This window comes from Phacochoerus africanus, chromosome 6 (genome assembly GCF_016906955.1).
Source record: "Phacochoerus africanus isolate WHEZ1 chromosome 6, ROS_Pafr_v1, whole genome shotgun sequence".
Taxonomy (NCBI): domain Eukaryota; kingdom Metazoa; phylum Chordata; class Mammalia; order Artiodactyla; family Suidae; genus Phacochoerus; species Phacochoerus africanus.
The window spans coordinates 34793828-34821707 of NC_062549.1; the positions used below are offsets into that span (position 1 = coordinate 34793828).

General features: G+C 46.1%; 1 protein-coding gene across 1 annotated transcript in view; it reads left to right on the forward strand.

Moving 5' to 3' along the window:
* The first annotated feature begins 339 nt into the window (after positions 1-339).
* The window catches only part of NCALD (neurocalcin delta), a 440857-nt gene continuing 413316 nt past the window's right edge, over positions 340-27880 (forward strand). Inside the window, exon 1 of the mRNA XM_047783505.1 lies at positions 340-442. The gene's annotated coding sequence lies outside the window, so the exon portion shown is untranslated. The remainder of the gene's footprint in view (positions 443-27880) is intronic.

Consider the following 27880-nt stretch of genomic DNA (forward strand, 5'->3'; position numbering starts at 1 on the left):
AAGGAAGCCTAGAAGGTGATGCTCTATGTTGAATCTGGCCTTCCCACGCCCGTAACACGCAAACGGATGGGGACCCCTTGGAAAGTGCCAGTGTAGCCTAGCTGAAAGCCTGGGAGTGGGCTGGGACTAGGGGTACAATGGCGATGACAAGCTCCTGGCGGCCCCGGGGCCACATGGGGTGTTCACTGCACCTGCAAACGCCGCGCCCCAGCTTGGCCCCCTGCACCCCAGCGGCCCGCCCACCTTGGGGAGGCTGCCTTCGGAGTCCCACTGGGGAGGGGGGGTCGGCGGCCGCCACGCGGGAGGCGGCGAGCGAGGCTGGGGAGGGGGGCGCGGCAGGCGGCGGTGCTGTCCAGGGGGAGGCGGGCGGAGGGAAGGCGCTGCCGCCGCCACTGCCGCCGCCTCACCCGCGGCGACACAGACACCGGGAGCGGCAGAGGCGGTGAGTCGCAGCGCCTTCCCTCGGCTTCTCCGAAGCCAGAGCGGACTCGGAGTCGCAGCCGGGGCGGGTGTGCGGGGGCGGTGGCGCCGTGAGCAGCTGCTGAGGGGACCCGCGCGCTCCGGGCGCGGCGGGCGCCGGGGTGGGCGCGAGGAGCGCGAAGTCCTGGGGACCTGGTCCCCGCAGCGCCGCCCGGGCGCAGCTCATCTTGTCAGTTCCCCTGTCCTTCCCTCAATGCCTTTGAGGGAACATAAAACAAAACCACAGACCTTGAGGATGGTGGCGAAAAAAAGAGAGCAACTTTGCAGAGGGACACGCAGAGGCGTGCAGGGCAGGCAGGATTGGGGGCGCGCTGCATCGGAAGGGGGCGTTCGTGCACCTGGTGGCCCGGACGCCAGAAGCATCCCTCCCGGGGTTGGGGGGAAGGGAGGGAGGAGGCTGGGGTCGTGGGCATCCGCCGGCTCCAGGCCTTCGAGTTGGCCCGGAGCCGCCGCAGTAGGCGTTTGCGAGTGGTGGGCGCCTGGGGAGGGGGCTTTGGGAACCACCAAAAGGCGCCAGTTGAACCCAGAGGAGGAAGTGGTTTGCATTTTGGACTCAGGACCTGAAAGATTTGTGTCTCTTGCCCTCGAGGAGTCGGGAAGGGGTGTGCTGGGGAGATGTGTTTGAGTGTTTTTCAGTGCATACCGATTTATTTTTAGCTCCCAGAGAAGCAGGATGTGCAAAGTGGGTTGTATCAGCCCGGGAGGGGCAGGAGGTCTCCCTGTCCGCAGGAAATACACAAGTTTCTTGCTGCAGATGCTTGCTTTAACTTTCATGCTTGGAGAAAAAGCCAGTTGACTCTCTGAAGGTCCCCCCGCCAGGGCCACTTTCTTTCTGTGGGTCTGTATGGGGCTGCAGACCAGGCCAGCATGCTTCTGTTGTTAAGCCCTGGCGCCCAGTCGCGGTACATGCTCCACTCCGTAGGGCAACTGGTGTGAAACACCGAAGAAGGACTGCCGAGGTCTCACTCGCTGAGAAGGAAACCACATGGGCTTGCTCACAGTTTTCCCACTTCTGACTGATCTGAAAATAACAGACCTGAGCCTCTGTATTACCAACAGGAGGCTTCGCTCTCAGGGTTTCTTAGACGTCATTGGCAATGCTTGTGAGTTTTTCACTCCATCCGGGAGATGCCTGTGTTTTAGGGTCAAATGCAGAATGACAGGACTGCAGAGGAGAAAGGGGTGGTGGGTGATGGGAAGAGTGTGAGGACCTGAGAGGTGCTGGTTGAGGGCTAAATACAGATTTGGGGTTGGGGCTTCCTTCAGAAGGGGAGGCGTAAGTAGCTTGAAATCCAAATGTTCAGGTACCTAAGCCAGACCCTTGGCATTTGCCCCAGAGTCTCCTTCCTTTCAGCATATCCGAGTCCATACTGAATACCCACTGTCTGTACGTGTGCTTAGCAGAGTGGGCTGTGAGGAGCAGCCAGACTGCTGGATTTGAATTCTAGTTGGGACATGAATGGTTCTTAGACTTTCGGCTCCTTGCCTCCCCCCCCCCCTTTTTGGCCACATCTGCAGCCTGTGGAAGTTCCCCGGCCAGGGATCAAACATGCACCATAGCAGCGACCAGAGCCACAGCAGTGACAATGCCGGATCCTTAATGTGCTTAGCCACAAGGGAACCCCTTGGGCTCCTTAACCTCTGTGTTTCCTAATCTTCGGCTTGCAGCTGATAATAGGTACCAGACCTAGTTCAGGAGATAAAGTGAATGAATGCAAAGAAAGCACTTCACAGTGTCTTGTCATCTGCAAGTGCTGTATAAATGGAGCTCTTATTATTTTTTTGTTGTTACTGATGTCTGCCTCCTTCTCTCAGTTCCTCTTGTCACTGATTTAGCTTATAACCTCATCTCTTCTTCCCTGAGTGTTCCAATAGTCTTCACAAGCTGGCTCCTTGCTTCAAATCAGGACATTCTTGCTTCAGTCAATTCTGCAAACTGAAACTAGAATGCTGGTTTCGAGACAAAAATCTAAGCCAGTTATTCGGCTTAATTTCCTTCAGAGGTTTTCTGTGGCTTTCAGGATAGAGTTTGAACTCCAAGACTTTCACGAGCCTGCCAACCTTATCTCCTAAGCCTCCCCATGTGTAGCCTTGGCTCAAGCCACTGAGTCTCAGGACCTGTCATCTTCCCACCCTTCCTTGTCTGGTCAACTCCTAGGCATTCTTCCTTCATCAGCTTCAGGGATGCTGCCTCCCAGCAGACCTCTTGGGACTTTGTCCCTGCTAGCTGACTGAGCTGCCATTGCTTCTTGCTGGAATATTCCCAAGCACACACCTCTCTCATCACTCTGCATCAGCATCTACATAGGTCTTCCTTAGCAGTAAATGCCTTGAGAGGTGCCCTGTGATTGTCCATAGTTGTTTGTTAGATGGACAAGTGAACATCAGTCATACTACTCTGCAATAAAAAACTTTCAGGAATACTGAAGAATCAAGTGTTGGTCAAAAGAAATATAACAAAACTATCTTGGAATGATTTCAGAGGTTTTTTTTCTTAATTTAAGGGATCAGACTAACGATGGAGAAATGTAGTGATCTGAGCTATTTCCTTACTTTCCTCATAACGATGTCGGACATCTCCGACTGGCCGTGGGGAGTGGCGGGTCGGCTCTCTGAGGGATTGTGCAGTGAGTTTGGTTCTGGAGGCAGAGGTGAAGGTTACCACATGAATGGGCTTTGTAGCTCTTCCTTGGATTTTTGCTCCCTCAGAGTGTGGGTTTCAGCGTGTCCTAGGATTGATGAGAACAGGAAGTCTCCTGTCATCTAAGTTCCTTAGTACATTTCAGGCAATTCAGTGCATTCTGTGGATGCACTTCCGACTGAGGCGGCATTTCCAAGGGCTGGGTGACTGAGCGCCCAAGAGCCCTGCAGAGGAATATAAGACAGTGCCTGGATCTCTGGGACAGCTCCAGAATCTGATTTCAAGACTCCAGACCAGGAGGCTTTTATAAAATGAAACATTTAAAAACAAAAAGCCTTTTGCCTTTCAAAGGGTGGTAAACAAAACAAGTCAAAACACAAAAAAGATGATGTTGTAGAGACCATACCTAAAATACTACCCAGTTCTTTATAGAAAACCTGCCAACTGCTGTTCTGGAGCAGAGACAACTGGTTTCATTTTGCCTGTCATCTTTGATTGATTGGTAGTGGCTTCCTGAAGTGCTGAGTCCAAAGAGGAAGCCAAGGCTGGGTCCAGGCTCTCAGTATGAAAGAGTGCTGCAGTCAATTAGTGATGTCTGTCAGGGTGTGGGATTAGGCAGTAGGGACAGCCAGGCTTGGTCCTCACTAAACCTCTGTCTCTAGCCCTATGATAGAATATCACTGGAGAACAATGAAGGCAGAAATTAAGAACAGAGCGCATGAGTTAGAAGTGATCCCCGGAAGAAACTGGAACCTTCCACCACAGCAATGAACTATGGCTGCTGTTGACATTCATAGCTTCCGTTTATTGAGTGTGTGCTCTCCATATATGCATTTCATCTTTGTAATAATTTTTTCAGGAGATACTTAATTAGGATTCAATTCTGTTGCAAGGATCAGGAACCCCAAAGCTCAGACTATTTTGAGTGAAAAAAAGAACATTATTTTGGTTCTGATAACTCCTCAGTCCAGAGGAAGAAACTTCAAGTCTGGCTCGATTTAGGGCTCAAGCATCATTATCAGCACCTGAATTCCATCTTCACATTTCTTGGTTTGCTTTCTTTGAGTTAGCACCATTTTTAGGCCCCTTTTCACTGTAGAATGGATGGAAGAGCTCTAGAGTTTATAGAGCTTATGTAGTCTGGGATTTAAGTCCATTTGGAAGGTGGGAGCCTCTATCCCGGCTTTGTTGGCAATGATAGGATCTGGTCATTGGCTTTGATTGGGTCCCATGCCTGTTCCCTTGGCCCGAGTTCCACACTAGTCTAGGGCTTGGTCTTGGTTACAGGTTATATCCCTGAACCATAGGCTAAGAATTAGGAGCAAGGGTGTTTCTCCAGCAGAATATTGTTATACTGTCACCAGGAGATTGGCCAACAGATCTTGGATAGAAAAGCAAAAGCTGTTCAGTACAGTAGTGTCACCCTTGTCACTTAACAGATAAAGAAAACAGGCTTAGGGCTACTCAGTAACTTGCCCAAGGACACATGGCTAGCAGACAAAGGCATTCTGATTTGAAACCCACAATTCATGCACTTAATAGAATTATTTGTGAACAGAATAATTTAAAGTGAGTTTAGCATGAAGCTCTGTTCTTTTCATTTTGAAAATGTTGGTAACTAACTTTAAGAAGTATTGGAGTTCCCATCGTGGCGCGGTGGTTAACGAATCCGACTAGGAACCATGAGGTTGCGGGTTCGATCCCTGGCCTTGCTCAGTGGGTTAAGTATCTGGTGTTGCCGTGAGTTGTGGTGTAGGTCGCAGATGTGGCTCGGATCCCACGTTGCTGTGGCTGTGGTGTAGACTGGCAGCTACAGCTCCGATTCGACCCCTAGGCTGGGAACCCCCATATGCTGCGGGAGCGGCCCAAGAAATGGCAAAAAGACCAAAAAAAAAAAAAAAAAGAAGTATTAAGTACTGACTGATTAGAAGACATGAGAAAAGAAAACAGACTTCTTGGGCTAGATTTTTCTTCATGATTCAACTGTTTCAACTATATGTGTGTAGTCTGGGAACTTCCATGTGCTGCAGGTGTGGCCCTAAAAAGACTATATATATTTATAGGCCTATCTAGGCCTTTTTTAGGACTGTATTTACAGTCTTTATATATATATATATATATATATGTATATATAAAATATATAAATATAACGTATTTATATTTATATAGTCTTTTTAAGGCCACACCTGCAGCACATGGAAGTTCCCAGGCTAGGGGTCAAAGTTCTGGGTAGAAATTTCTCAGCCTGCGCCACAGCCACAGCAATGTGGGTCCCAGCTGCATCTGTCACCTACACCACAGCTCATGGCCATGTCAGATGCTTAACCCACTGAGCGAGGCCAGGGATCAAAGCCGTGTCCTCATGGAAACTAGTCAGGTTCATTACCGTCGAGCTCTGACGGGAACTCCTCAACTGTTATTTTTGAGGTGTTTCTATGTGCTTGACATTTTGTTAAGTTCTAGGGATTTGGATGAGTATGATCTCGTCCCCTGTCTCGAAGGAATTTGTATTCCAGCATAAAAGTGCCAGACATAGTTAGGAAATGGTTCAGTGGAAACGCAGGGTATATGGGGGCGAGTGCAGGAGATGAGCCCCCTTGATGGGCGTAGTATCCTTCCAGTGTGTTTTTCCCCAGTGCAATGTTTGGTGCAGTAAGTGAGCAATAAATATTTCTTAAATACATTTAAAAATTGTGGCTAAATATACATAACATAAAATTTACATTTAACCTTTTTTTTTTCTTTGGTTGTTCTTGTGGCATGTAGAAGTTCCCGGGTCAGGGACTGAATCTGCACCATAGCAGTGATCAGAGGCACTGTAATGATAACATGGGATCCTTAAGCAAGAAAAAGAAATTCATGTTAGTTTTGAGGTCGTACCTCAAACTGTGAAAGTTATGGCCCGAGTACAGGATTAATGTTTAGTGAAGATGGAAAAGGCATTAAATATGTGCAGTGAAATATTTTGAGAGAGGGAGACCACATTCACATGACTTTTATTACAGTATATTGTTACAACTTTGATTTTCTTACAGGTATTGTTGTTAGTCTCTTACTGTGCTTAACTTATAAATTAAGCTTTACCACAGGTACTTATGTACAGGAACCATCATAGTATATATGGGGTTCAGTACTATCTGTTGTGTCAGACATCCATTGGGAGTCTTGGAACGTATCCTGCACAGGTAAGTGGGGGACCACTGTATTCAAAAAGATGTGGACAAGGTTAAGGGACGTCACCCAGACTGGCTGGCAAAGTGTGCAAGCTTCTACCTCCCAGCCCTGGAAGGGTGACCTGAGAGAGCGGTTTCTGGAATTACACTTCGGTGAAAGAATACAGCTGCTGTCAAGCTGTGGCCTGGCCAGGCAGCACCAGGTCCCCAACCACTCTTTTCCCTAGAATCTTCGATGGGTGCCTTCCGATTGGCCCAATCAGCCAGAGGCCAGAGGGCAAGAAATGCAGGGACTGCCTTGTACATGGAAATCAGCCTCCTGGGTCTGAGAGCTGAGTGGAGAAGGGAGAGGGCCGGATCTAGAGGGACAAAGCAGAGCTCAGTCAGCCCAAGGGAGCCTGCCCGTTCTCCTTTACAGGTGAGGGAACAAGAGGCTTACTAGCTACTCTAGGTCAGTAGCTAGTAAGTTGTGGAGCTGGGATTTCAACCTGGGAACATTTCTTCAGCACATCCAGTTGGATCTGGAATGTGAGGTTTTCCTGAAACCTGTGTGTGCTGATTCTTTGATAATAATCTATACAAATCTAGCTTGGCTGTCAAAATGTAGAGGAAGGGACTGCTCGGAAGGCCCACTCCCCATTTTTCTAAATCACAATGTGTTTTGTAGATATGTTTCGTAGCTGATTGGTTATATGTATACTTTTTCATTTTTATTTTTGTCTTTTTTGCCATTTCTAGGGCCGATTCTGTGGCATATGGAGGTTGCCAGGCTAGGGGTCTAATTGGAGCTGTAGCCACCGGCCTATGCCACAGCCACAACAACGTAGGATCCAAGCCGCGTCTGCAACCTACACCACAGCTCACGGCAACGCCAGATCCTTAACCCACTGAGCAAGGGCAGGGATCGAACCTGCAACCTCATGGTTCCTAGTCGGATTCCTTGACCACTGAGCCACAAGGGGAACTCCCTGATTGGTTATATTTTGATACAAAGTCTCTTCTATGTAATCTATGGGGTGACAGTATGTCCTTGAAACACACATGAAAAAGACATAAGTTTGTTTTGTTTTGCTTTTAGTGGAAACTTCCAAAAGAGTTGACAGTATAACCAGGCTGCTTAAACATTGGAAGGAGAAGAGTGTTGAGGCCAAGGGAGATGGTGGTTTCCTTGGTGCTGTCCTGCTGGATCGGACACAGAAGGCCTTGTCTAGTGTGGTGGGGAGGAGAGGATAGGGGTGGGGGATGGAGGAGTGGGGGGAGGGGGTGGGGGGTAGAACCCATCTCCCCAGGGGCATGACTTGAGGGGCTCTCTAGCCAGAAAAAGCCCTGTGGGAGCCTGAGAATTATGATCTTCAAGTACGTGAAGTACTGCACTGGGAAGAGACTTATTCTGGGGCTAGAACGAGGCCTACTGTGGAAACAGAACGGGCTGCTTCGGAAGGCCTCATATTTTCCATTCCCAGAGGCTGTAAAGCTGAGGCCACAGGTGAGAGATGTGGCTGAGGGCTTGTATGAGTTTCCTGTGGCCTCTGTAACAAATTACCGCAAACTGGATGGCTTAAAATAATAGAAATTTATTTTCTCACCGTTTTGGAGGCCAGAAGTCTGAAATCAAGTCATCAGAAGGGCCAAGCTTTTTCCAGAGGCCCTGGAGGACAATTCTGTGCTTGCTTCTCCTAGCTTCTGGGCTGGAGGCTGCATCACTCCCACTTCTGCCTCCGGGGTCATGTGGCTTCCTTCTCTCCTCTGTGTGTCCCTTCTAAGGACACGTGTCCCTGGATTTAGGGCTCACCTGGATAATGATTTGGGATGATTTTCTTTTTCTACCAGTTTTACTGAGAAAGGCTGACATCCATCACTCTCAGTTTAAGGTGTACAGCCTGATGGTTGAATGTACATGTCGTGTGAAATGATTGCACTAAGGCTCAGTGAACATCCATCACCTCATGTTGATACAATACGAAGAACAGAAAGAAGAAAAGAAAGAAAAGGTTCCTTTATGATGTCAACTCTCAGGATGTATCCTTTTAACCTCTTTCCCATCCATCACACAGCCGTGTTCCCAGAGTCATCCCATTGTACATTCTGTTCCTACCACTTACTCCTCTGACAACTGCAAGTTTGTACCTTTTGACCGTCTTCTTTCAGTCCCTTCCTCCCCCATCCTCTACATCTGGTAACCACAAGTCTGGTCTCTTTTTCTGTGAGTTTGGTGGGTTTTTCACATTCTTTTGTTTTTAGATGCCACTTATAAGTGATATCATGTAATATTTGTCTCTGTCTGACTTACTAGCACCAAGGCCTTTATGGTCCATCCATGTTGTTGCTTATGGTGGGATTTTCTCTTTTTAATGGCTGAATAATGTTCCCATGTGTATATATACCACAACTTCTTTATCCATTCATAATCAGTGGACACTTGGTTTGTTTCTGTGTCTTGGCTATTGTAAATAATGCTGTTATGAATATGGGGTTGCAGATAGCTTTCTGAGTTAGTGTTTTTCATTTCCTTTGGATATCCTCTCAGAAATGGAGTTGCTGGGTCATAGGGTAGTTCTAATTTTAATTTTTTGAGGATTTTCCATACTGTTTTTCATAGAGGACACACCAATTTACAATCCCACCAACAGGGCACAAGGATTTCCTTTTCTTCACATCCACACCAGCATTTGTGATCTCTTGTATTTTCAATGATGACCATTCTAACAGGGGTGAGGTGCTCTCTCATGGTTTTAGTTTTCATTTTATAGGATAATCTTATGTCAATATCTTCAGCTTAATTATATCTGCAAAGACCTTTTTAACAAATAAGATCACATTCATCTGTTCCTGGGGTTAGGATTGGGCATATCTTTTGGGGGGCCACCATTCATCCCACAACAGTCTTCATGAGTATGCATTGCCACCCTTGATCTTCTGATTCTGTCATGATGCCCATAGATTTGATTTACTGCCTGGACTATAGGTTCCTTGATACAGGAGAGGTCTTGTAAATGCTTTTGAACTGGTCTGTTGACATTTCATTTTAACTTTAAGTGACAGAACAAACAAAATTCTTAGAATCTGCCATTCCTTATTTCTGAAGTGAAGAGATGAGTGAAAGAAGCTCACAAAAACCAGTTTGATCCCTACCTTGGCTAGAAGTTTTTTGTGCTTTGCTTTGTCCAGTAGCTTTGGAGAAAATGAATAGGTGAACGGCACCTGCTGGCCCTATTCCAGCTGTTCATGTGGAGTTGCTAGATGCTTTTATTTATTATTTATTATTTTTTTGCTTTCTAGGGTCATACCCGCAGCATATGGAGGTTCCCAGGCTAGGGGTCAAATCAGAGCTGTAGCTGCTAGCCTATGCCATAGCCACAGCAATGCCAGGTCTGAGCCATGTCTGTAACCTACACCAGAGCTCACGGCAATGCCGGATCCTTAACCCACTGAGCAGGGCCAGGAGGTGAACCCGCATCCTCATGGATACTAGTCACATTCATTTCTGCTGAGCCACAATGGGAACTCTGCTAGATGCTTTTAAAACTGTAAATACTCAGAGGAATCTTAGGGATGTTGGAGTTTTTTAGGAAAATGAAGCAGAAGCAATAAAGGCTCAAGTTACTTGTCTTTCAGAAAACCCTGGCTTAGAAATACGGTTTGTAAATGTCTTCAGCCCCTCAACTAGCCTTTTATGCATGTATTTTCAATACTGAATCCCAAAGTGGGGCCTGTGCACATAAGCGGGACCTAGGCACATATGACAAGGTCAAGGGTAGCTTTGGCAATTACCTGGCTAATTCTATGGCTATAACTCATCAGGTGGAATATATCAAGAGAGTCCATCCCAGGGTGTAAATTATGCTATTTGTTTGTCTGTATTGATCACATTAACTGGTAAGAGCCAAAATCCATTTCCTTTGTGCTTTGGAGAGGCAGTTGTCATTAAGGCCGTTTCTCTCCAGGGGGCAGCTAATTTTGGTTTCTCCGTCACTTTGCAGTGTGACTTCATAACAGAAAGAGGAAAGAAAAAAAAAAGGTAAAATGTCCCTTCACTTTATTATGTTATATATTCTGCTGTAACATTGTTGCTCTGGTTGATACTAACTTTGGATCTGTTTGCTTTGAGGAGTATACTTGGAATACTGTGATGCTTAGAAAATTTAGTCTCACTAACTGAAGAAAATGGTTTGCCTTCCACAAGACTGGCTAACATAATTTATGAGGCCCAGGGCAAGATGAAAATGTGAGGCCCTTGTTAAAAAATTATTGAGAATTTCACAATGGTGTCAGCAGAGTATTAGACCAAGTAGGGGGCCCTTTTGAGCACAGTACGTTGTGGGACTGCACCTGTCACTTGCCCATGAAGCTGGCCCTGGTGTCACAGAGATGCTGAACATGGCATCTTCTGGCTTATAAGCACCTTCTTGACCCCCAAAGAGCGCCCAGGCCAGTTTACTCCACTTTAGTTGAAGCATACTCTTCTACAGGGACAAGGACATTGAGCAGCCTGGCCATCTTTTGTCACCTCCTCTTGTGTCCTCTCTCCTCCCTTATCTGCCTGGCTCTGTGCCCTGAGAGGTTGATCTCTACCATCAGCATCGGTGTCCATCTTTGTCTTCTGATTTCTTTATTTCTTTTTCTGCTTTTTAGGGCCGCACCTGTGGCATGTGGAGGTTCCCAGGCTAGGGGTCAAATCAGAGCTGCAGCTGCCAGCCTATGCCAGAGCCACAGCACCGCCGAATCCAAACCACCTATACCACAGCTCCTGGCAACACCAGATCCTTAACCCACTGAGCGAGGCCAGGAAATGAACCTGCATCCTCACGGATGCTGGTTGGGTTTGTTACTGCTGAGCCACAGCGGGAACTCCCTATCTTCTGATTGCTAGTACAGTGCAGACAGTGGTGGGTCTCGCTCACTGTTGGGAGTCGGGGTGGGGGAGTGGGAGTGGGGGAGGGAGGAGAGTGAGGGTATTTTTCTCCTTTGTCCCTCTTGCTGGGTTGCAGGCTTTGGGTTGGCTTTTCTGTGGCCAAAGCCCACAGCTCCTGCGAGGCGTCCTCCCCCTCCAGCCATTCTCTCTGTGTCCTTTAGCCGCTCCCCCCCCCCCCCACCTTGGGCACTTGGGCCTGGGATGGTAATGCTTCCAGCTGTTGTGAGCCTTCCCTGCTTTCCTGAACCCTCAGGCTGTCTCCTCCCTAGCCTCCTCCGAAGGATCTCAGAGTCCTCTGGGGCTGGCCTGGGCCCTGATGGATGCAGCCACCCCCTGCCAGCTCTTGTTCGCAGCTTGAGCCCAAAGAAGAGCCGATGGCTCTGATACTGGGTGACTGCTGCCTCACCTCCTGGAGAAACCGGGCTTCAGGAAGCAGTGTGTCCACACTGCAGGGGTGGGGAATGTATGCTCAGGGAGTTGGGCATTTGAATTCTCTGGTGTGACTTCGGGTGAGTCATCTCATCTGCAAAATGAGCATAATGCTAATGCTTCGCCTCTAGGGTTGTTTAGGGCGTGAAGTGACGTCACAGGGCATGCTTGGCACAGTGCCAGGTATGCAGTATGTGCTCATGAAGCCTGATGGCTTTTACCATTGCGTTTCTGGAGGGTCCCAGTTGAGTGGATACACTCTCTACTTTGTCTCTGATGTGGACCAAGGCATGTACAGCCTGGATCACACCAATAATTGTTACGTTTTCACTATTTCACGATTGTTTCGGGTGTTATTTCTATCTCTTCTGCCAGATTGTAGTGTTCTGGAGGTCAGGGATTCTGTCTCCAAAATCATTTTGGTATTCGTCTAAGTTCCCAACCTAGGTGCTAGTACATCATTAAGTGGTCAAGAAATACATCTTGGCTAAATATAAAGTGACTATATAATTTACTGTTCACACTAGGACCCTTTTGAGTGGGAAGGCTGGGGAGCCTTTTTTTTTTTTTTCTTTTCGTAGCCACACCTGCGGCATGTGGACATTCCCAGGCTAGGGGTCATATTGGAGCTGCAGCCGCTGACCTACACCACAGCCACAGCAATACAGGATCTGAGCTGCATCTGTGATCTCTGCCCCTGAATCCTTAAACCACTGAGGGCTCCCAGGGATTGAACCTGCATCCTTGCAGACACTATGTTGGGTTCTTAACCCACTGAGGCACAACAGGAACTCCATGGGTTGTCGTGTGTGTGTGTGTGGGGGGGGTGCTTTTTAATGAATACAACAAAACAGCAGACACGAACAAGGATGTCCTAGGCAATTCAGGCAAATGGGGACGTATGTTACCCTAGTTAAGTGGGACTTGAGAGTTTTCCAAATGTGTTTTAAAGTTTGCAAATGGGGACGTATGTTACCCTAGTTAAGTGGGACTTGAGAGTTTTCCAAATGTGTTTTAAAGTTTGCCAGGCTACCCTCTTTTCTGTTAATCTGCCTTTGGTTTATGAGATAAAAACATGAGATTTCAACAGCATAGAAAAAATATGTTTAACACTCTTAATAGATACATCTGAGATATTAGGTCCAGGCCTCTTGTACAAATAGAGACTTATTTTTACACCTTACTATCCAACTTTATACTGGGTACCTGCTTACAAACATTCTTCTGTGCCTACCTTCCCCCCCCTTTTTAGTCTCCTAATTTTTGTCCTTGCAATAATGTTCATTTACGTTCAAAAGATGGCAAAAATAGATTCACATACATACATTTTTCTGAACGTCTCTGTCTTTGTATTTCAGGTTGCCTAGGTGACATTTCCAAGAGAATGTGTGCTAATCTGCTATTATTGAAGCAGAGATAACATGACAACTATTTTTAGGCCCTCAATACCTTTCTTTTCCCCACCAGACCATGTAATTGGTTTATTTTTTCTCTTTCCAGTATTGTAAGGGGCATATATAGTTTCCTTCCTCTAGTTCTAATTTGAGCACTGATTAACTCTTTGAAAATGGACACAGTGGAGAGCCCATGGTGGCTCAGTGGTAACCAACCTGACTAGGATCCATGAGGATGTGGGTTCGATCCCTGGCCTTGCTTAGTGGGTTAAGGATCTGGCGTTGCTGTGAGCTGTGGTGTAGGTCGCAGACATGGCTCTGATCCTGTGTTGCTGTGGCTGTAGCATAGGCCAGGGATTACAGCTCTGATTAGACCTCTAGCCTGGGAACCTGCATATGCCACGGTTTGGCCCTAAAAAGACAAAAAAAAAAAAAGAGAAAAGAAAAAGAAAATGGACATAATCCTTCAGCACCTTCGTCATTCAGCATTATCAAATCTATATTGATAGTGTCTTTGGTTTGTTGGTACCAGTTGTTTTTCCCACAGGTTGTCCATGCTAAGCTTGGGCAAGGCTATTTTTGGTGGAAGCCAAAAGGGACGCAGAGGCAGTTTGTAGATCCATAGTGGAAAGAGCACCTCTTCTCTGGAGCTGGATCAACCTGGCTTCAGTCTTAGTGCGGCCACTTTTTGCTGGGCTACCTCCTGCAGCTTGCGTCTTCCGGTGACAACCAGGCAATACCTTGGACCTGTTTCGTTGCTGCTGTGAAGGTTGAGAAGGCTGGATGGGCAACACCTGTAGGCATGAGGTGCAGCGTCTCACACAGAGAACCCCTGCTGCCAGCGGGGTGGCTTAGCCATGGCACAGGTGCGCCACTTTCCAGCCATCATGTCCTGCAAGATGCTGCATATACTTGAATTTACTAAAGAGAGAAATTAGAGGGATCCCTATTTTCTTTACCAAAATGTGTTTTTTTTTTTTTTATCATTATTTCAGAGAATTTCTGTCAATGGTGAACTCACCATTGGGTGTACTTTTAATAGGGAAAACACTCTAATTTACCCCCATGCTTTTAGGTGCTTTTAGGAACATAGCCGTCGCTTAATTAGTTAATTGATTACTTTGTTTGTTTGTCTTTTTAGGGCTGCACCCACAGCATATGGAAGTTCCCAGGCTAGGGATGAAATCAGAACTACAGCTGCTGGCCTACACCAGAGCCACAGCAACGCCAGATCTGAGCCACATCTGTGACCTACACCACTGCTCACGGCCATGAGGAATCCTTAACCCACTGAGGCCGGGGATTGAACCCACATCCTTGTTGATACTAGTCAGTTTTGTCACTGCTGAGCCAACAGAAACTCCCATAACCTTGGTATATTACCCGCAATTCATAGGCAGCCGGTGTTCATATTTGGGGTATTTTCTTTCATTATTTTAAAGTAGTAGAATATGTGATATAGATCTCTATAGTTCTATGTAAGGGATTTTGAGTATTTATCAGATTGTTGTATGAACTTGGAGGGGAAATAGGTAGCCTAACTCAATATTAGGGCTGGGAATACTGCTGATAGTGGTCTGAAATTATTAATTTGTATTTTTTTGGCATTTGAGAGGCAGGATGGACTTGACTCTCTTGTTATTTAAAATTGTTTCATATCGGAGTGTTATCCTGACTGGAGTTCCTTTGGTTCTCACTTTTTGGCATTGATCTTCTGTTTTGATTAATAGACCTATCATTTATCATTCAGATTTATCAGAGTTGACACATGAGGCAGTTCGCTGCATTGTTGCCCTGGAGTTTGTCTTGCTGGCCTTGAAGATAGAGGGAAAGGGCAGGAAGCAGATGTACAGACAGAAAGACACACACACACACTCACTTCTCTTTAGACATGTGACCTAATATTTCTAATAGGATATTTAAAGTAAGAGCCCTTTGATGGGATTTTGCTCTGTGACTCGTGGAAGGGGAGGACCAGGATGTGGGAAGTCTGGGATGCTGAGTTCCCACCACCTCATCCTTTGGAGGACATGACGGGCTGTTTCCACGTGAGACCAGAAGGCAAGCAGTGAGAATCAGAAGTTAGCCCCGGCCTCTGAAGTGTCTTGGGAAAGCAACAGGAAGGCTGCGTCTCGTGTTTTTCTAATCCAGACACTTAAAGAATATGCTCCCCGGAGCTTGGGTGCTGTTTCCTTCATACCCTCCTCCCCATCATTATAAAAGTAGGGCATTATCATGAAGTAAAATCTGCACAATGTAGAAAAATATAAGAAAAATATAATAATCCAGATATTCAAAGGCGAATAGGGTTAACATTTGGACCATTGCATTATTTTTATAGAGATATTTTTCTTAGTTATATAGTCACATTCATATATAATTAAAAAAAATGTGGGGGGGGGGGAGTTCTCATCGTGGTGCAGTGGAAATGAGTCTGACTAGGAATCAGGAGGTTATGAGCTCGATCCCTGGCCTCACTCAGTGGGTTAAGGATCCCGTGTTGCCGTGAGCTGTGGTGTAGGTCGCAGATGCAGCTAGGATCTGGTGTTGCTGGGGCTGTGGTGTAGGCTGGCGGCTATAGCTCCGGTTAGTCCCCTAGCCTGGGAACCTCCGTGTGACTCGGGTGAGGCCCTAGAAGAGACAAAAAGACAAAAAAGAATTTTTTTTTTTTTTTTTTAGTTTAACTACATACCCTAAGCTGTGTCCTTGGTTGCTGGCACAGAGCTCCTGAAACCCTTGGAGTTTTTGAGTGTTATTCATAAAATGCCCCTTTCAACCACATCTGAATTTATGTTCATGAAATCTTTGGTGGATAGAGGGTTAGGACTCTTAGCCTCTTCTTTCCTGCCACCCCCTACCCCCCAACCTCCAGGGAGGGAAGAGAAGCTGGAGACTGAATTCAGTCACCAATGACTAATGATTTAATCAACCATGCCATGGGATGGAACCTCCCTAAAAATCCTGAGTAATGAGGTCTGGAGACCTTCTAGGTTGCAAAACACAGCAAAGTGCTGGAAGGGTGGCCTACTGGGAGAGAGCATGAAAATCCCACGCCCCTTCCCCCATACCTTGTTGTGTGTATCTCTTCCATCTGGAAGTTCTTGAGTTGTATCCTTTTATAACAAATTGGTACTCTAGTAAGTAAACTCTTTTCTTGAGTTCTGCCAACTATTGTAGTGAATTATTACACCTGGGGGGTGGTGTCTCAGGAACCTCTGATCTATAGCTAATTGGTCAGAAGTACAGGTGACAACCTGGGACTTGTAGCTGGTGTCTGGAGTCGGGAACAATCTTGGACTGAGCCCTTAAGCTGAGGGTTTTTTGCATTAACTCCAGGTAGTGAGTTGTAAGAACTGAGTTATAGGCCACCCACTTGGTACCCAGAATGACAGAACTGGTTAGTGTGGAAAACGCCTCACACATTGGTGTCAGAAGTGAAGTACTGAGAGTAAAAGAAATAGAAGTTTTTACTTTTCTTAAGGAATTTTACATTTTCTTTTATATTCCTTGTAGATAATATGTAATTGAGCATATAATATTCCATTGAATGGATAGACCTCAGGTTACTTAGCCATTCCATTATTGATCACTTGATAACAAATAACTTTTTTTGCTGTTACCATTTTTGTACAGTAACTTTTACTTTATGTACGATTATATGCTAGGGTACATTTCCAGTAGATTTAGCAGATTGAAGTTTTGAACATTTAAAAAGGTAAAAATGTCCTAGTATTCTTCACTGAATGGCGTTTTTAAATTTTTTTTACTTTCCATAAGGCAAGTGTCTTTTCTTATTTCTGCATTTTTTTCAACTTTAAATAGTGTTATTATAGTCAGAAGGGTCTGTTCTAAGGGAAAGAAGGTTTTGTGTTTACCTGGTAGTTACATTGAGAATCACTTGGTCCCCGAGGTTCCAGATCTTTGCCTTGTATCTTGACCATCACAATGCTGCTCTGTGTGAAGCCTGAGCAGTTCTCCCTCTAAGGATTTCTCATCCATCTCTGCTGCATTGCCTCGAGGTGATAGGGCCACAGATAGCTCCTCTTACGGGTGAAGAAGCCAGAGAGATCTCAAAAACTCACTCCGGGTTATTTCTGCTTTCCAATCCCAGAGTTCATTCTCTTGTATTGTTCTCTTGTTCTTCTCTTCCTTCTAATTCTTTTTTTTTTTTTTTCATCTTTTTAGGGCCGCACTCATGGCATATAGAGGTTCCCAGGCTAGGGGTCCAATGGAGCTGGAGCTGCACCTGCTGGCCTACATCATAGCAATGTGGGATCTGAGCAGCATCTTTGACCTACACCACCACTCATGGCAATGCCATATCCTTAACCCAATGAGCAAGGCCAGGGATGGAACCCACGTCCTCAGGGATGCTACTTGGGTTTGTTAACCGTTGAGCCATGATGGGAACTCCCTGATTCCTTTTTAAAGTGATACATTTATCTTTGAAACTTCAGGCCCATTTGGATTGTTTGATCACCATGTTAGGGAATCTCAGAGGCACCATTATTATTATTATTGTTAATATTATTTTTTCCACAAACATTTATTGCCTGTCTGCTCTAAGGCACTATGCCAAGTGTCGTAAGAAATACAAGGTGAATAAAACACTTTTCATTTACTCAATGGATTTACACTCATTTCTTTAGTATTGTTTTAGTTACCTTTATTTATTTATTTTGTTTTCAGGGCCCCACCTGAGGCATATGGAGGTTCCGAGGCTAGGAGTCCAATTGGAGCTATAGCCGCCGGCCTGCACCACAGCCACAGCAACGCAGGATCTGAGCCATGTCTGTGACCTACACCACAGCTCATGGCAACCCACTTGCGATGCTTAACCCACTGAGCGAGCCCAGGGATTGAACCCGCGTCCTTATGGATACTAGTTGGGTTCCTTAACTGCTGAGTCATGACGGGAATGCCTGGTTACCCTTATTAAATTACATTCTCTATGAAAGGATATCAATATTTTGTGTTGCGCCCCATTTCACGGTCTTGCACCTGCAGGGGGATGATGTTTTCTGTTGAGTGAGTCTTGTGGGCAGAGGGCATTGGATGTTGTGTCCTCGTCAAAGCACTACAATGAGGTACTTTAAACACCTGAGGGCTTGACTGATGCATATTTTATAAGCTAAGATGGACCCGGAGATCTGCAGTGTCTGTGTTACACGTTTTGGCCCCAGCTTCTCTTCCTTTGGGCATTTAGGTTACTCATCTGGTCAACCAGAATCTAAAAATAAACCTAGAAACTTTGAGAGTTCTTTTTTTTTTTTTTTTCTTGGCTGATTGATGTGTGTTTTCATGTCTCCCAAACTGCTCTGAGTTGCTATTTACTTTTGCATTATGTATAGCACTTAGCAACCAACAGTGGAAATGAAAGTTAAGAGCACAGGCAGCCCTGGCTGAACTGGAGGAACCGGCCAGCCAAAGCCTCAGAGGATTCTCCCTCCCTCCCCCAACCTGCGCTCTGTGGCCACGGGAACTGCCTGGCATTCTTCAGGTTCTGCCTTGGCCAAGTGGGAACCAGGAAAGGCAGGAAGGACCCCCCCACACACATACCCCCTGCCACCCCTCCCCTTAGCCCTCCCGGTTCCCTTATCTGGTCAGCATTGGTGGGGTGAGTCCCTTCCCCCGGGGGACAGGCCCTGGCCACCACGGACATCTCGGCACTGGTGACAGCGCTGTAGGGTCAGAAGCACCGAAACACATGTCTTGACTTGGAGCTCAGAGTGCATTTTCGTAAAGGAAGGTATGAGTTGTGTCTGGACCGTGCAGGGCCCACAGGATGAAACGGATTCTTCGGGACGTCTGAGGTTAGGACAGCTCTTTCAGGGTGACCTGAATCAGTGCTTAGAACCTTGTTCTTGGGGGAAAAGTCTTTCTAGATTCTAGGAGCAGTTTAGATTAGGAGGAAACTTAGAACACGATCAGTCTGTAAGTTGAGGGTCTGGCTTTAAAGTCAAAAAGTGGTTTATTCCCGCATGGGAGTGGCCCCTTGTCTGAACCACTGGGTGTGCCAGACAGGTTAGCCCTTCTGCCCCCCTGGCCTCCCTGTAGCTGTCAGAGTACAATAGGCCTCTGATTTTTAGAGCAGCAGTTGTACTAAAAAACCTCACGTCCTAATTCTACCAAAAGAAGACAGAGAGAAAGATCTTGGGACTATAGATGGAAATCCTTGATTTTTTGCCTTTTAGCAAAGAATACAAAACCAAATACACGGGGGCCTTTAGGGGAGGCCCTTATTTATTTATTTATTTTGCTTTAGAAATAAAACTTCTCTTCCTTTCTCAGGACTCCTACATGTCTCTCATTCTTCCTGTATTTTGGGGAAGAGATTTGAAGAATATGCCTGTGATTTTTTTCCCCCCCTAGGGAAATAGAGAATTTTTTCCCCCCCCTAAATAAAGAGGTTCTTCGAAAGGTGATTTATATTTTTAAAGGCTGGAAACCTAGATCAGAGGTTCAGAATGACTGAACAATACTTATTTGGAAAGGAACTAAGTCTGTACAGTTGCTTGTGTAATTTTCCCAGAAGGGACAAAACAGTTAAAGAGTAAACCTCCCCCCAGCCTCTAGGTGAATTTTTTTCCAACCTCAGAAGGGGTGGGCCCCCCTCGGAACAGGAAGTAATCAGAGGCCAGCGGTTTGAGCAATGAGAGAAGGCTCTGGATTTGGCTTAGCTGTTTTCTTCACACTGAAAGCCGAGGCGGTCCAGCTGTGCCCCATCTTCTCTGGCATCAGCATCTTTTCCTGGACACAAGCCCTGCACACGGGCACCTGCCCCATGAGAACGAGGGGCCGCAGGACTGGCTAGAGCTGTGGACTGCAATGGAATTGAGGCTAAGCTCTGAGCAGTTGCAACAGGAGGAGAATCTTGGACGGTGGCATATCTGCCCTGGCACACAGAGGGAACTAGTCCCGAGGGGTCGGGTAAGGGAGCCAAGAGGAACAGGGCAGAATACAGAATGGGGATGGGGACGAGGCGTGGCCCCTTGCACGAGCTACCTGTGGCTCAAGTTTTTCCCCGTTAAAGAGGATTTTCTCTGTCGTTCTATCCGTACGCTGACCATTCTATATATATTGGATAAACGTATATTTCTATTTAAGTTAATCACTTAAGAAATTGTTGCTTTAGTTTGGGCCTTCTCAGTGGTCAAGGACTAGGATGTCATTCAAAAGAGTCAAAAGAGTCTCAGTACAAGGGGCTCGTTGTAATGAGTAATGATGCTACTGCTGCCATTGCATTGTTCTGAGTATATTATCCCACGGACACGTCTCCCCTCCCCGGGGAGGCAGAGTGTTAAATTGTCCCCATTCTACTGAAGAGGACAGGCTTAGAGAATGTTCCCTAAGCATGTAGGTGGTCAGCCTGAATCCAGACTCACATGCAAGTGGCCACTGGGGTATCTTTGCCTCTAACTGCTGTATTGCTCTGCCCCTTGAAAGGATCCTAAGCCTGTGAAGCAAAAGTATGGCTGGGTCTCATGGGGACCAAAAAAAAGGACTGGAAAATTGGGAATGGAGTCATTCCCTTTCTCAGAGGTCATGTGGTCTCTGCTCAGGGAACCGCTCCCTTTTTCTCTTTGCTTCTTCTTCAGTATGGCCCCTGAATGGCTAACCCATAAGGCCACAGCCTGGGACCTTCGTGTCTTCTGGCTCAGATTCACAAGTGAGGGTTTCCTATTGATCCAGCTCATGGACCAGGGCCACACAGCCTCTGGCGCCTGGCCAGGAAAATGGGTTGGCTGTTCCTCTCAGGTTCATTGGTGGCTGCCTCGTGTACAAACTTCTGCAGCACCATTTCCCCAAGCAGGAGATTATGGCTAAGGCATGGGAAGTTGTTCAGAGCAGGATGTTAACATCTGAAATAAGCTCATTTTATATACTTTAATATTTTTAAATACTTTAACGCACTTGCCATCTTTATAAAGTCTCAAGTTCAGAGAATCTGTATCTGCTAAGACTCTTCAGGTTGCACATAATAGGAACTTAATTCCAAGAGGCTTAGAAAAATATCAGGTTTAATTGGTTCTTCTAACCATGTAGGCAAAGTCTTGGCTGGATCTAGGTCTCAAACAATAACATTAGAAGTCTCTCTCTTGCTGTCGTTTGGCTCTGCATTCATCTGAATTGGTTTCATCCTCAGGCCCTCTCTTCATGACATCAAGACACCACTGGAAGCTCCAGGTTCATCTGTTAGCTGAGCCAGTCAGTGGAGAGCTTCTCTTTATAGCCGGCCAAATCCCCAGGTTTGATTCTTCATTGCTCTGAATTGGTTACATGCCAATCCCTCAACCAAACGTGGCAGCCAGCCTGATTGGTCACACTTGGGTCCCTGTCAACTCTTGGAGGGAGTTTAAACCACCCCTTTATTAAAAGACATGGACTGGATATGGGGTAGTATAGTCTTCAGAGACAAACGGGATGTTGGTACCCCCCCAAAAATGGGAATGGATGCTGTTCAGACAAAAACAACCCATGACTGCTTCAGAACATTTGCAGGTATGTCATAAATAACTGGACATCCAGTATCAAGATTTTGGGGCTCAAGGAAAGCCGTCTGGGTCACTGACTTTATCTTGTTTGTATGTGACAAATCCAGAGATCTAGGAAATTCAAAGTATTTGGCTAGGCCTTCATCTCCTTTGTTTTTTCAGTCATGAATCCCGAAAGATGATGCTCTTAAACCAAACAAAGTTGTTATTAAGTCTTGCATCTTTTTGAGAAAGTCAATCATAGGATGGTTTTATCTTCATTTTTGATTGAGTAGGAGGTTAAGGCATGAAGGGCTTTTGTTAGATGCCCTCTATTTAAAGTCTAAGCTGTTCTGGCATTGAAATGACTTTGGTGAATTACATAAAGGCTTTGCATAAACCTTTAGCAATGCCTGGATTTAAGACCCAGTTTAACTAGATAATGATTAAACTGTCCTGTTTATAATATCCACGATCTTAGTACCCACTGGGAAATAATTGCTTGGCTTTTCACTATCTCATAAACCATGAACTTTAAGGCCAGGGGAGGTTAAACTAGCAAGTGCCCATGCTTCCAGATATGGGTTGAATCTATGTAACCATGAGTCTTTAGTAGTAATTTGTGTGTGTGTGTGTGTGTGTGTAGATACAACTTTGTGTTGATAGAATTGCCATATCTCTTTGATTACTGTTTCTACTGCAATGGTCCCAGATGTCCATTGGAACAAACAATCAGCCTCTTCTTCTTCTTCTTCTTCTTCTTTTTTTTTTTTTTAGTCTTTTTAGGGCAGCACCATCAGCATATGGAAATTCCCAGGCTAGGGGTCAAATTGGAGCTGTAGCTGTTGGCCTGTGCTACAGCCACAGCAGGGCAGGATCCGAGCCATGTATGTGACCTACACCACAGCTCATGGCAACTCCGGATCATTAACACACTGAGAGAGGCCAGGGATCAAACCTGCGTCCTTATGGGTAATAGTTGGGTGTGTTACCACTGAGCCACGACAGGAACTTTGCGATCAGCTTCTTTTGACTATTGAAGTTTTGCCATCAGTTGCCTTCATTTCTTTTATTGATGTAAGATTTTATATTTTAATGGAATTGAAACAGTTCCCTCATTTGCCAAAATGTGTTCCTTTTCTCTTGACTTTTCAGTTAGTAGTGCAACTATTGTTTGGTTTCGTATTGGTTTGAAGTTCTCAATTGCAGACAACAGGGCCCACTCTGGCTAGTTTACACAGAAAGAGATCTTTTAAAAGGAGATTGAGAGCTCCCAGAATTTCTGGTAGGACCGGAGTCAGACTTGGAGGCTATGTAGCCAGGAACACTGCACAAATTACACCCTTGGGGGTCCAGTGGAGACCCTGGTGTGGCTGTCACAGAGCAGAGGTGTCTCTCCTCGTACCACCAAGTGAGTCCTTCTGATGGGACCCTGTTGCTGTTGCCTCTGTGAGCCGGGCAGCTTTCTGCCGTGCTCCACCCATCTCCACCACAGTGAATCCCATCTGGTGCCTTCTTCTGTATCCGTATTCTCTGAGAAGAATTGTTGCATGCATGCTGCTGATCAGTGGCCCTCAGGTCACATGCCTGCCCTAGATGCAAAGTGGGCCAGGGATGCAAATTCCTGACTTTCATCTTGGGAGAGAGTAGACTCAGAAGGTAGGAAGTTTCTCAAATGTGGGAGGAGTATTAGAAAAAAATGCTGTTAAGCCGCAAAATATGACAAATTACTACACATACTTCTGTATACCTTATTGTTCTAAAATTGTGACTGCCATGTAAGAGTAGGGGCTGTCCCCTACTGAGAACAAATCGAATGACTCCAAGAAGCACTCCCCCGGCCTCATGCCATACGGGAGGTTCATTATTTTATTGAGCCTAAACCCAGTCACCTCCCACTACCCACCTTTTTACTGCTCTTGATTGCCTCATCGGTATCTGCTAAATACATCTCCATCACTTCCCTGCAGGAAGACAGGAGACTGGTCTAAAAACCAAACATGAGTCATCTCAGGTGCTCAGAGAGGGTAACCCACCTGCTCAAAATCACACAGCCTGTCAGTGATTAAAACCCAAGTCTCTTCCAGAGCCCACTTTGCTAACAACTCTGCAGTCCTGCCTTGCACTCTGACTTGAGGGTTTTCCTCGTCAGTAGTGTGTGATAAAGAGACAGCTGGACCTCTGCTGAACCTGCAGTGCTGTCTCTCTTCCCCCTTCAAATATGACTTGTGCAGTGCTGGTGATGGAAGTGAGGTTTACCTGTGTCTCTGTCACAGCTAAGCCCCAGATGTAACCAGGAAATGAATATTATTAGTTGCAAATGGAAGCTTTAAAGATATGCACTGGAACTTCTAATACCATGGCTTCTTTACAATATAATTCATTATTAGATGAATTGTGTCCTTCTCCCCAAATTTGTATATTGAAGTCCTTATCCCCAATGTGACTGTATTTGGATAGGTCCTTTAAGGAGGTAGTTAAGGTTAAATGAGGTTACAAATAAGGGTAGGGTTCGAAGCTGAGAGGACTGATGTCCTTATAAGAAAAAGAAGAGGAGTTCCTGCCGTGGTGCAGGGGGGGTAAGGATCTGACTGTGGTGGGTCTCTGTGGAGGTGCAGGTTCGATCCCCAGCCCAATGTTGTGGGTTAAAAGGATCTGGCATTACTGCAGCTGTGGCATAGGTTGCAGGTGTGGCTCAGATTCAATCCCTGGCCTGGGAACTTCCATAGGCTGTGTGTGTGGCTATGAAACAAAGAAAGAGAAGAGACACCAGATCTCTCCATCCCTCCATCTCTCTCTCTCTCATCTCCATCTCTCTGTGTGTGCACAGAGAAAAGGCCATGTGAGGACATAGTGAGAAGGTGACCATTTGTAATCCAGGAAGAATACCTCAGCAAAACCCAACCCGGCCGGCACCTTGATCTTGAACTTCCAGCCTCCAGAACTGTGAGACAACAAATACCCACTGTGGAAGTCACCAGCCTCTGGTATTCTGTTACAGCAGCCTGAGCAGAGGAATATGGATCCATTTGCCTTAAATTCCAAATAGGAAGGTGGGGATGGTAGTTACACGTGCAGCAAAAGCTGGGGGAGCAATGGGGCCTGGAGGAAGGAGAGAACACATCTCGTGTCAGGTGATCCTTAGAGGCTTCAGCAGAGGCAGGACCATGTGAAGTGGGTATTGAGTGAACTGGAATGTCTTTTGCAGGCAGGGTAGCTGAATGGTTAGGAGTGTGGGCTCTGGGCTCTGACTTCCTGCGTTTGATTCCTTGTGCTGGCTTGCTGGCTGTGTGACTATGGGCATGTTACTTAACTCTTCTGAGTCTTCTTTTTTTTTTTTTAAAGAGAATAATGGCACTACCTATCACGCAATGTTGGGGAGATTAAATGAGACAACACATATGAAACTATTAGAGCTGTGCTTAGACTGGAGTCAGCATTCAGTAAGTTATTACCATTGGTTATTAATATTACTTTTTTTTTTTGGTCTTTTTGTCTTTTTAGGGCTGGACCTGTGCCATATGCAAGTTCCCAGGCTAGGGGTCGAATTGGAGCTGTAGCTACCGGTCTGCACCACAGCCACAGCCACAGCCACAGCCACAGCCACGCCAGATCCGAGCTGCATCTGTGACTGACACCACAGCTTATGGCAACGCCGACTCCTTAACCCTCTGAGCGAAGCCAGGGATCGGACCTGCATCCTCATGGATGCTAGTCAGATGCACTTCCGCTGAGCCATGATGAGAACTCCTCATGTTACTTTAACCAGCAGAGGATGGGGTGGGGTGTGTTTGGGAAAGAGGTGGTGACCGCAGGCTGAAGCAGTGTGTGAACAGTGCGGGGAGGACATGACACCCACTTCGTTAACAGCGATGTGGTCTGTCTGGAGCCCAGGTCACCCGGGCTCCCTTCTTCTAAGTCTGTATTTTCCAAGGAGCCTTTTCTTGAAAGAGGTTTCCCCCAAAGGGAAAAGGAACCTCTTTCAAGAAAAGGAATCTCTTTCAGGAAGCATATCCTGGCCTGCCTAACCATGTTTCCTGAGCAGATTGGCCTTCTGGTTTATCAATCAGGGTCTTGAGCATTTGGTTGGCATGAGTCAGTCCCCCAGAGTCTCATCACCCCTGAGGGAGCTGATAAAATCAAATTCCTGAATGTGCAGAGCTGAAGAACAGACCTTGGACCTACAGTGACCCCTTGGAGGTGCAGGCACTGTGAGGCCCAGCTACAAACAGGGGACTGGCCCTCCTCTGTCTCTCCTCCCCCTTACTCTAACTTTTAGACCATGTGGCAAGCTGAACCCCAAATATCCGGTGGGACTGGGCAGAGCACAGCATGCGGAAGGATGATGCCCTTTAAATGCTTCCGGAACTTTGCTGATGGTGATGCAGTGGGCAGTGGACTAGGGCAGAGGTGTCATGCCCAGGAAGCAGGGCTCTGGGGTCTGGTCCCTTCTCCTACTTAACTGTGTGCCTTCAAACAAATCCTTTACCCAATCCTCACATGCCTTATCTGTGCAATGAAGATAAAATCTTTCCCTGCTGAAGGCAGACCATGGCTGAATGCCCTCTTGGTTTCTCTTCTGGGTCCAACACTTATGCCCTAACAAGATGACTCCAGCAAGGACTGAGGATATTATGGCACAGCATATTTCTACCGTGTGGAAACCAAGGTGACGTTCAGGGGGATTCTACCTTCTCCTGCCATCTGGTTGTTTCGCATTTGCTTTCCTTGTTGGTCCATGTGACTCGAAGCGAGGTTGTGTGGGTGGGGTGTTCATGGCGGGGAAAGTGGATGGATCCAATTCTCATGTATGGTCAACTATGCCCATCATATCATGGAGCATCTTAAAGGGGCTCGATAAACACTTGTTAAATTGAATCGGCTATTACTGCCTAACAACCAATTAATTCAAATTGCATTCTTATGCTAAAGACGTTATTTGCCTCATCTACAGAGGGGCATTATGAAGATGAAAACAAATGAAAAGTGAAACTGGTTATTTTGAAGAGCAGAGGATGCTTTATGAGGGCTATTAGCTCTGTTCCAGAGTTGTATTTACCTAATCATGACTCATGTTAGTTTATTCTGGGATGTTTTATCATTTTGAAATGATCACCCCCTGCCTCCCCAACTTCAGGAGATAGAAAATTAGAACATTAATTTTGTTTTAAAATCCAGCCTCCCACAGTCTTATGGGCAAGAATTAGGGGTGTTAATACTGCAGAGTTGTCCTTCATGTCATTTGGATAAATGCTGCTCACATCTTTATTCTGTCTTTTGTCAATAAAGGATCCATGTTTTTTTTTGTCTGAGACTAACGTGGGAATCTATTAAACTGGCCAGCAAGTGGACAGTCCATTCTCACATATGCAAGAATTCTATAGGCTCTCACGTTAGACACACCAAAGCAAAACTAAAGACACATTAAAAACATCCCCTTTTCAGAGTTTCTGTCGTGGCTCAGTGGTTAACAAATCCGACTAGGAACCATGAGGTTTCGGGTTCGATCCCTGGCCTTGCTCAGTGGGTTAAGGATCCGACGTTGCCATGAGCTGTGGTGTAGGTCGCAGGCGCAGCTCGGATCTGGCGGGGCTGTGGCTGTGGTGTAGGCCGGCAGCTGTAGCTCCAATTAGACCCCTAGCCTGGGAACCTCCATATACCATGGGTGTGGCCCTAAAAAAAGACAAAAGACCAAAAAAAAAAAAAATCCCCTTTCCACTTGTTCGTAGCTTCCTAGAAAAGCGTATGATTGTGATACACTCATATACTTTCCTTCCTGAATGCATAGGCTGGCAGCACAGGCTGGAAATAATTGCTCTGCTCAAGCTGATGTGGTTCAGAACTTGGCTTGCTCCCCTGAATCAAGTATGGCCTTTGGATATAAAGAGAAGGCTATTGACTCTCTAAATTAAAAGATGTATGCTAGAGGCCAGCAGAAATGCTTTATTTGACCCGTCATGCTTTTAAAACTTAAAATTTGTTGCTGACTTAAAAAAGAAAACAGAACATGTCTCATTAAAAATGTGGATTTCACGCTTCTCTTGAAAACTCATAATATCTGCCACTAAATGACACACAGCTGCAATCAGTGAGCTGAGCAGAGCCTGCTCTCTTTAGAGACGACTCATGTGCACTCACTGATCAGAATCTCCACTCTTCCCACCATCACAAACCTTGTCTCCTCTGCACTCACAGGCTGGCCTGCCCCAATAGCATTTTTTTTTTTTTTAAATTTTGTGGCTGCACCCACGGCATATGGAAGTTCCTGGGCCAGGGACTGAATCCGAGCTACAGCTGCGATCTTTTTAACTCACTGGACTGGGCTGGGGATTGAACCCGCACCTCTGCAGCGAGCTAACTGCTACACTCGGATTCTT